We start from the raw sequence: 9388 nt of genomic DNA, 5'->3' as shown, positions 1-9388 counted from the left end.
ATGTATGCTGCTTCCTGGGGTTGGCAGGATATTATCAATGGTTTATCCCCCATTTCTCCACAATTGCCCAACCCCTAACGGACTTAACCAGGAAACAGAGCCCTCCAATATTAAGAGGAACAAAAAAAATGCCAGGAGGCCTTTGAAAGGATACTCTGTGGAAAACTGGTGCTGAGGGGACCAGATTTTACACAACCATTTGTTGTACCTCCAACGTTGGTTTAGGTGCAGTACTGATGCAAATCCACGAAGAGATGGACCACCCCGTAATGTATTTATCAAAGAAACTCCTTCCACAAGAACAGAATTATAGTACCATTGAGAAAGAGGCATATGCATCAAAATGAGAGATTGATGGCCCTGCGTATGTACCTCTGCGGTCAGGTATTTGTAGTAATCACTGACCACCAGCCTGTCACACGGTTACAGAAGGGACACGAATGTATGCCTCACTAGGTCATATATGACACTGCAGTCATATTGTTTCAGTATCATGCATTGGGCAGGATGACAAAATATTGCTGACTTTCTGTCATGGTACAGAAAACACAGAAATGGCCACAACTTCATGAAAAAACCCCATTTTTTTATAATAAGGGGTGAGGTATGTGAGAGGGCTGACTGCCTGAGATTAGCTAGCACCTGGGCTGATGGTGCCCTGCCCCTTTAAGACCTCTCCCCAGCCAGTCCAGCTACTTAGTAAAGAGGAGCTATAAAAGCCCTGCAGCAAAGCAGCTGGGTGTAGTGGAGCAGTTGGCATTGAAGGGTTCTGGGAGTGAGAAGGGTTGTGGGTTTTGCTATTCTGTATAGGAAACTGGAAGCAACCTGAAGTTAAGGAGAACTGCAGTAAGTAGTAGCAGTAGACCTGGGGAGGGTGTGAAAACAAACTGGGACTGCTACCCAAGGGTCTGCTGGTGTGTGGGTTGCCTAAAGGCCAGGGAAACTGGAGTGGGCCCTCTGGGGTGTGGTAGCCTGATGAATTGGATATAGACAAAAGGACCCTGTGATACTCCCACAAGAGAAGCTGTGTAAGAACACTATTTGGATGAGCACCAAAACATTGCACCAACCCTGAACAGCAGAAAAACCAAACAAATCATGTATACATCTTCCAACAAAATTGATATCCATACCACACCACAAAAAGTGCCCACCCAGTCAACCCAATATAGCAAAACCAACATAAGCGGTAAAAAGGATAACACTGCCATGCATCAAAAACATCTCAAACTACCAACAGACTATTACAACCACATGGAATCAGCTAGAACAGAAACCAACTAAAGCTCTACAAAACATCCTAAGTAACACAAAAGTCCCAGCAGCCCCAGAAGAAAAAAACAAGTCATCTACAACAGGGCTTTTCAACTGGTGGTACACATATCACCTGTGGTACATTGGTACCTTCCGGCTGATCGGCACTTCTTTGGGGCTGTCAGGGGTCAGCAGAAGCACCAGGATCAGGGCCGCTTTCCAGCTGATCGGGGCTTCTTTGGGGTTGTCAGGGCTCAGTGGAAGCACCAGGATCAGCACTGCTTTCCAGCTGATTGGCGCTTCTTCAGGGCTCTCAGGGCTCAGTGGAAGCACCAGGATCAGCACTGCTTTCCAGCTGATTGGTGCTTCTTCGGGGCTCTCGGCTCAGTGAAAGCGCCAGGATCAGCGCCAGGCTCCAGCTGGAGCTCGGTGTTCTGTACCAGCCTGCTACCGGCCTTGCAGAAAAGGCAACCCCTTTATAAACGGCAAGAGGCTGGAATACGTCTGCCAAATTTATTACAAAAACAAACAAAACACATACCAAGATACAGGAGCTTTGAAACACTATCGGAGCGGTTGCTTTCAGCAAACCAGCCCTCCCCAAACATTCCCTTTATAAAGAGTTCAGGGCGTGGCCTCTCTTTGCCTCCTTCCGAGAAGCCCCACAGCCTTCCTCTGCTTGCTCCTACTTGACTGCCTCCTGCGTCGGGCGTCCTTGAACAGGGCCAGCTGTGGGTCATCTTCATCCACACTGTCAGGCTCACACAGCTGGGTCTCCACCAGGTAGAAGGGGCCTGGCTGGGGGCTCTGCGGAGCCTCAAAGCCATCATCAGCAAGTTCTTCAACACCCCCCTCCTCCCCCTCATCTGAGTCATCCGACCCAACTGCCGAACCCACAGGCTGACCCTGAATCACAACACTCAGTGCTGATCCTGGTGCTTCTGCTGAGCCCCGAAGAAGCACCAATCATCTGGAAAGCAGCACTGATCCTGGCACTTCTGCTGAGCCCAGAAGAAGTGCCGATCACCTGGAAAGCGGCACTGATCCTGGCGCTTCTGCTGAGCCCTGACAGCCTCACTTCTGCCTTTGCACAGGCAGGTTCGGCATGTCGCTGGTTCACCTCACCCAGCCACTCTGTGTGGTGAGGAGAATGCGCCACTGCCTGCCAAAACCAGGCTGGATTCTGGGCAGCATAGCACAGTTAATGTGGACTCTCATGCCACTCGCAGCGTCCCCTCCCTTGGAGTCCACAGGTGTATGAAGAGGGTGGGGGCCATTTGCTGGTCTCCTTCAGGGGATGACTGTTTTTCTCCCCCCCTCATTACAAATATCTTCCTGCAGCCTGTCCCCCTATCCTTGTCCCTTCCTGGGCATGGAGGGGGGAGGGAAGGAAGGGACAAAGAGGGAGGGAAGGAAGGAAGGGACAAAGAGGGAAGGAAGGAAGGAAGGAACAATGAGAGGGAGGGAGGGACAATGGGAGGGAGGGAAGGAAGGAAGGAAAGGAAGGAAGGAAGGAAAGGACAATGGGAGGGAGGGACGGTCAATGGAAGGGAGGGAGGGAAGGAAGGAAGGGACAAAGGGAAGGAAAGGAAGGAAGGAAGGGACAATGAGGGAGGGAGGGAGGGACAATGGAAGGGAGGGAGGGAGGGAAGGAAGGAAGGAAGGAAGGGACAATGGGAGGGAGAGGGAGGGAAGGAAGACGCCCACACCTCTCCCACCCCCCTCCACCAGAGACCCACGGATTCCCCCCACATCCCCCCGCAACCCCCACAGGCACCCCACAACCTGAGTGATGAGCTGGCCATGCCCCCCCCCGGCCATTGACTTCGCTTGTCAAAAAGTTGCAAAAGGTGATCACATGACCCTGGGACACTGTGACCATCATAAGTATGAATCAGTTGCCAAGCATCCGAATATAAATCACATGACCCCGGGGATGCTGCAACAGTGTTAAGTGTGAAAAATGGTCATAAGTCACTTTTTTCAGTGCCGTCGTAACTTCGAACAGTCACTAAGCAAATTGTTGTTAGTCAAGGACTACCTGTACTTTATCATTTTTTCCTTTTTTTGGTCAGGTTTTTGACACCTTGCTGAGTGACTGGTGGTACTCTGATATTGCCTTATCCTAAAAGTGGTACAATGGGTGAAAAAGTTGAAAAGCCCTGATCTATAACTTACAGTGTAAAGACAGCAACAGCCACTACATAGGACAAATGGAGAGAACACTAGCAGAGTGCATCTACACATACCAACTAGCAGTGAGAAGACATGATGAGAACTCCTTAATTTCACAACACATGGACAAACGTAACCATAGTTTAACTGGGAAACTGACCATTCTAGACAGCCAAATAAAAAAAAATATGCTAGAGAATCCCTGGAAGCCTGGCACTCTGACAAATTGGCCATTAATAGATGCAGACATAAATAGCATCTACAGACTATGCAGAAGAGACAATCAACAAGCCAAAAAAGGAACAAAAAGACCCAAACACCCATCACCAGCAGCAGTCAACACCCAGATGAGCAGAGATTAACACCAAGATTAACATCAGACCAATGATCAAGAAGTAAACAATACCCCAAACAAGGAACTGCTAGAGGTGCTGGGACTAAGGAATTCCTTAACTCCTTATTCCCCTTCTTTTAGGTTTATCCTATCTACCACTTACCAAAGCAAGCAGAACTTTTTTTGGACAAGCAGATGTAAACCTCAGACAAGCTTCTTAGATGGAACTTCTGCTGCAGCCTATTTTACCAGGATCATTGAAGAACTACACTAAGCAAGGTGGTGGCCTGGAAATGGAGCTCTTGCCTCACAATCAGGAGGCTGAGTTTGATCCTAGGTAGCGGCAGATATTTCTCTCTGGGTGCAAATAACTTTAAAAACATGTTAAATGAAAAAATAACAATGATGGAAGTGATGGAAGCTATAAAAAGACAAAAAAATGACAATACGCTGGGCCCAGATGGGCTACCCGCAGAATTTTACAAATGCCTACAAGATATACTAAGCCCATCAATGAAAGAAGTGTGTAACGAGGTATTATTAGAGGCCAAATTACCAAATATGTGGATAGAAGCTAATATTACCTTAATAACAAAAGAAGACTCAGACCTGACTCAGATAAAGAACTATAGACCAATATCTTTATTAAATGTGGACTACAAAATATTTGCTTCAATAATAGCAGAAAGACTGAAGAGATTTCTGATTGAATTTATACATCCAGATCAAAATGAATTCTTACCAAAGAGACAAATAAAGAAGAATTTAAGAATGATTTTAGATACATTGGAATACTATGAAATGCATCCAGGGAAGAAAATGGCACTAATTTTCCTAGACATGCAGAAAGACTTTGATAATGTCAACTGGCAATTTATGGTACAACAGCTAAACTATATGGATTTTGGAGAAAACTTCATAAATATAATCAAAACAATTTATCATAGACAAACGGCTAAAGTAATTGTAAATGGAGATTTCAGAGAGACCTTTAATATCAAGAAAGGCACAAGACAAGGGTGTCCACTATCTCCATTATTATTCATTTTAACTTTGGAAGTGCTGAATAGAAATGTTAGACAGGACCCAGAAATTAAAGGAATGGAGATAAAAGACGAAAAATACAAACTACAAGCATTTGCGGATAATTTGGTATTTATACTAGAACACCCACTGGAGACAAGCCCTAAATTATTGACAAAGACTGAAGAATTTGGAGAAGTAGCAGGATTGAAAATAAACAGAGAAAAGACTAAAGTGATAGTTAAAAACCTTACAGATAAACAAAAAAAAAACTGTCAGAAAAAACAGACCTCCAGGGAGTTAAGAAAGTTAAATACTTGGGGATATATACTGCTCAAAAAAATAAAGGGAACAGAAAATAAGACATCCTACTATTAAATACAGTACATTGTGTTGTTTAAGTGTTCCCTTTATTTTTTGAGCAGTATATTTAACAGCAAGGTGTGCAACAATAAAAGAATATAACTATGTAAAACTATTAAAACAAATAAAACTAGACCTGGAAAAATGGAAAAATTTACAACTATCAATGTTAGGAAGAATAGCGATGGTGAAAATGAATATCTCACTAAAACTACTTTTTTATTTCAAACAATAGTTATAAAAATAGAGAAAAAATTCTTTGATGAGTTAAACCAGAGGTCCCAACCTTTTGGGCACCAGGGACCAGTTCTGTGGAGAAAGGTTTTTCCATGGACTGGAGAATGCATAGTTTTGTGTGCTGCCTGCATCCCACGGATGGGTCTTTGCTTGTTTGTGTGGACCACAGCAGCCTGGTACCGGTCCATGGACCGGGGGTTGGGGACCCCTGAGTTAAACACATTGATTTTGAAGTTTATTTGGCAATGGGAAAAAAGCCAGAATTAGACTAAAAATGCTACAAGAAGCAAAAGAAAATGGAGGATTTGGATTGCCAGACTGGGTTCTATATTATCAAGCATCTGCATTAATATGCTTAAAAGAATGGATAACTCTAAGACACAAAAGATTATCATATTTAGAAGGACATGACTTACAACTTGGTTGGCACGCCTTTTTATGGTATGGGAAGAATAAAATCCATAAATACTTTTGTAATGTATTGGCCATTTCTGTTTAAAATCACTTGCTTAGTGTCTGATCACTTGCTTAATGTCTGGCCTACTTTTTTGTGTTATGTAACGGTTGCTGTTACTGACCCAGACTTGCTGTCTACAGGCTGATAATTAGGTTTGGGGCAGGAAACTGCTACTTTAAACCTATTGGTTGCTGCCTAGAGGCCAACCGTATAAATAGCTGCGCAGCAGCCATTAGGGCTGCTTCTGTTCTGAGTTAATAAACTTGTTTGCTGTTTCAACAGTTTGTCTCGCTTAATGTCTCAAGAACCAAAAATATAACGACTTTCAAAACCACTACGTAAGAAACGCATTGCTTTTAATATGGGAAAAGATAAAAGAGAAAATTTATATGAAAATACCAGGATGGATCTTGACAATGGAAGCGTTTGTTCACCCAAATCTAATTAACTATGAGAAACTTGTGACTTATAGACATTTTGAATACTGAAGGGAAATTACAAACTAAACAAGAGCTGGAAGAACAGGGCATTGAGCTATCATGGTGGCTGCACCTGCAAATGCAAACGAGATATGAGAAAGATGCCAAAACATATGGTTTTTATAAAGACCAGATACTATTGTCATCAGATGAAAAATTGATTAAGAAACTGTATAGATTTTTGTTAAATTTAAAGATGGAAGATGAACAAGTTAAAGAAACAATGATAATATGGGCAAAAAACCTTGGGCACAATATAGAGCTAGAAAAATGGCAAAATTTGTGGGGAAAAAACTATAAAATAACAATGGCAGCTGCATATAAAGAAAATCTATATAAAATCTTTTATAGATGGCGTTTACCACCTGCGAGGTTAGCAAAAATGTTTAAAAATATGTCTAGCAATTGTTGGAAATGTAGACAAAAGCCAGGCATGTACTACCACCTTTGGTGGACACGCCCCAAAGCAAAAAAATTCTGGTCAAAAATACATATGTGGTTAGAGAAAATGTTAAAACATGTAGATTTTAAGCTGGAATCATTTCTAGTAGGTATAATCTCAGAAAACTATGATAAAGAATGTGTATATTTAATGTTACATGTATTAACAGCAGCGAGAATTACATTTGCACAGCATTGGAAAAATGAAGAAATACCAGCTGAAGAAGAGATAATTAAGAAAATTTTGGACTGTATGAAAATGGACAAGCTTACATTGAAAATGAAAGGGAAAGAAAATACAGAATACTTTCAAACTTGGGATTTATTTTATCAATGGCTAGAAAAAGAGACTAGAGAGTAGCAATTTAAGATGAATTACTATGTTAAATATGTGGACCCAGACAACACATTGTTTACTAAGCACTAAAGATTTGTAATTATAAAAAAATAATAAAATATAAAAAAAAATAAGAACTACACTAAGCACGGTGGTGGCCTGGAAGTGGAGCTGTTGCCTCACAATCAGGAGGCTGTGAGTTCGATCCTAGGTAGCGGCAGATATTTCTCTCTGGGTGCAAAGCGAAAATATCTGCTGTGAACTCCATGTAGGTGTCAGGAAGGCCATCTGGCCAGTAAAAGCTCACCTCCATTCAGTTGCCCCGACTCCACCCCAATGCAAGAGATTTACCAAGTTGTTAAAATTAAAAAAATTGAAGAACTACACCATGGCATTTTCACTCTAATTCTTATTTTTATTTACAATCCACTTCAATCAATGGACTCTGAGCAATGTACATCACCACAAAACCATAATTTGGGATGAAAACAAGCATAATAAAAATGAAGACTAAAACCATAAAATTATAAGTTACCATTTAAAAACGGGATGGATATTTGAAATGCAGTGAAACTAATTTGTTTGCAAGGATAAACATAACAAGCCTGCTCCCAGGCCTGGTTAGAGTAGCCAGCTTCTCACCAACTTTCTGAAAACTAGGAGATGATTTCTTTGAATATCTTGTTAGGCATATGATGATAGCCTACATATTGGGTTGGAAATATATAAGCCATGATGATGTTGTAACTTTAAGAAGGTAATTGATCCATGGGCGTGTGAGGTTGCTCATGGCCATATGAGGGAGATAGAAACATAGATACTCTCTCTCACTGGATCTCTCTGAATATCTGAATTTGCTGATCGCTCTATTATTGCTTTTTTTGCTCTGTATCTGCATAACTGTGTTTTTGACCTCTGGACTGGTAAGAAGACTTTGTATTTTGGATTACTCCTTGGACTGTTGCCATTGTGTATGACCTGGACTGTTTATTTTTGACCGTGCATTTTTGTTCTTACACCACCTCAAAGTAAAATACTTTTTGCTTTTACAACTCAGTGTACTCTTGTGGTTACTGTGTGACTCTTACTGCTCTCAGTACCCTTCCTTGTCTGTGCAACTCTTTGGTAGCAGAAGGAGACCTCTCCACAACAATACCTAACACTGGTTATTTATTTATTTTATTTTTTTATTTTAATTCCATTTATATCCTGTATTTATAGCCTGTACTGAGAGTAAGTAAACACAGTAACATAGCTGAGTTTGTGTTAGCTATTTGGTGTAAAATGGCACAAGAACAGTTGTCAGGCATCTCCTGGATAACCCGGTTGGATGGGACAAACTATGTTTCCTGGTCCACAAAATGTAGCTTGCTTTTGCTCAAGGAAGGACTATTGACTGTAGTTAATAACCCACCAGATACTACTGCCTGGGATCCAGATGACGAAGACGATGCAAAGAAGATAGATGACTTTAAACGAAACAATGAGAAAGCTCTTTGCATTATTGGACTAACACTGAGTGACCAGCAGCTTGTCCATATTCATGGTGAGGAGTCTACTGCTAAGTGTTGGAACATTTTGCGAACGCTTTATGTTCGCGACAGTGTGGGTGCACATATACACCTTACACGTAAGCTGTTTAGGGCTCGTCTGCAAAAGAATGGAGATATGTTGACCCATTTAAACTACATGAAGGCAACTTTTCAAGAGCTTCATGAAAAGGAGCTGATTTTTTCAGAGTTGCATCAGGTCTACATTATTCTGTCATCTTTGGATGAGAGTTATGACGTGTATGTTTCTTCTTTGGAAGTCCTGACCAGAGAGGAACTGACATTGACTAACATTACTGGAAGACTGCTGGAAGAGTCCAGAAGAAGGTGTGACAGGGACCAGCTGAGAGAGACACAACCACGAGAGGAGCAGCCATTCACCACTTCTTACAACATCAAGAAATGTTATTCTTGTGGGGCTAGAGGGCATATAGCCAAATTCTGTAGAAAGGGAAGAAAACAGAATGTGAATAGCAGTGGGAAGGCTAAGAAGGGCACTGTTTTGGCTGTTTCTGGTGAACCAACATCCAGAAATAATGAGCTATGGGTTGTTGATAGTGGGGCTTCACAATGCATTACTAAAGTGAAAGAAAGGTTTGTTAATATGAAAAACAACAACCAATATGTTTCACTGGCAAACGGTTGGAAGATGAAGGCCTCTGGTGAAGGTAATTCCTATTGTCCATGCATTAATGAACAGTTACCTATGTTATATATACCTAAACTAAAATTTAACCT

The sequence above is a fragment of the Vipera berus genome (assembly GCF_964194415.1).
Source record: "Vipera berus genome assembly, chromosome: W".
Lineage (NCBI taxonomy): Eukaryota > Metazoa > Chordata > Lepidosauria > Squamata > Viperidae > Vipera > Vipera berus.
This window is presented reverse-complemented; position numbering follows the sequence as displayed.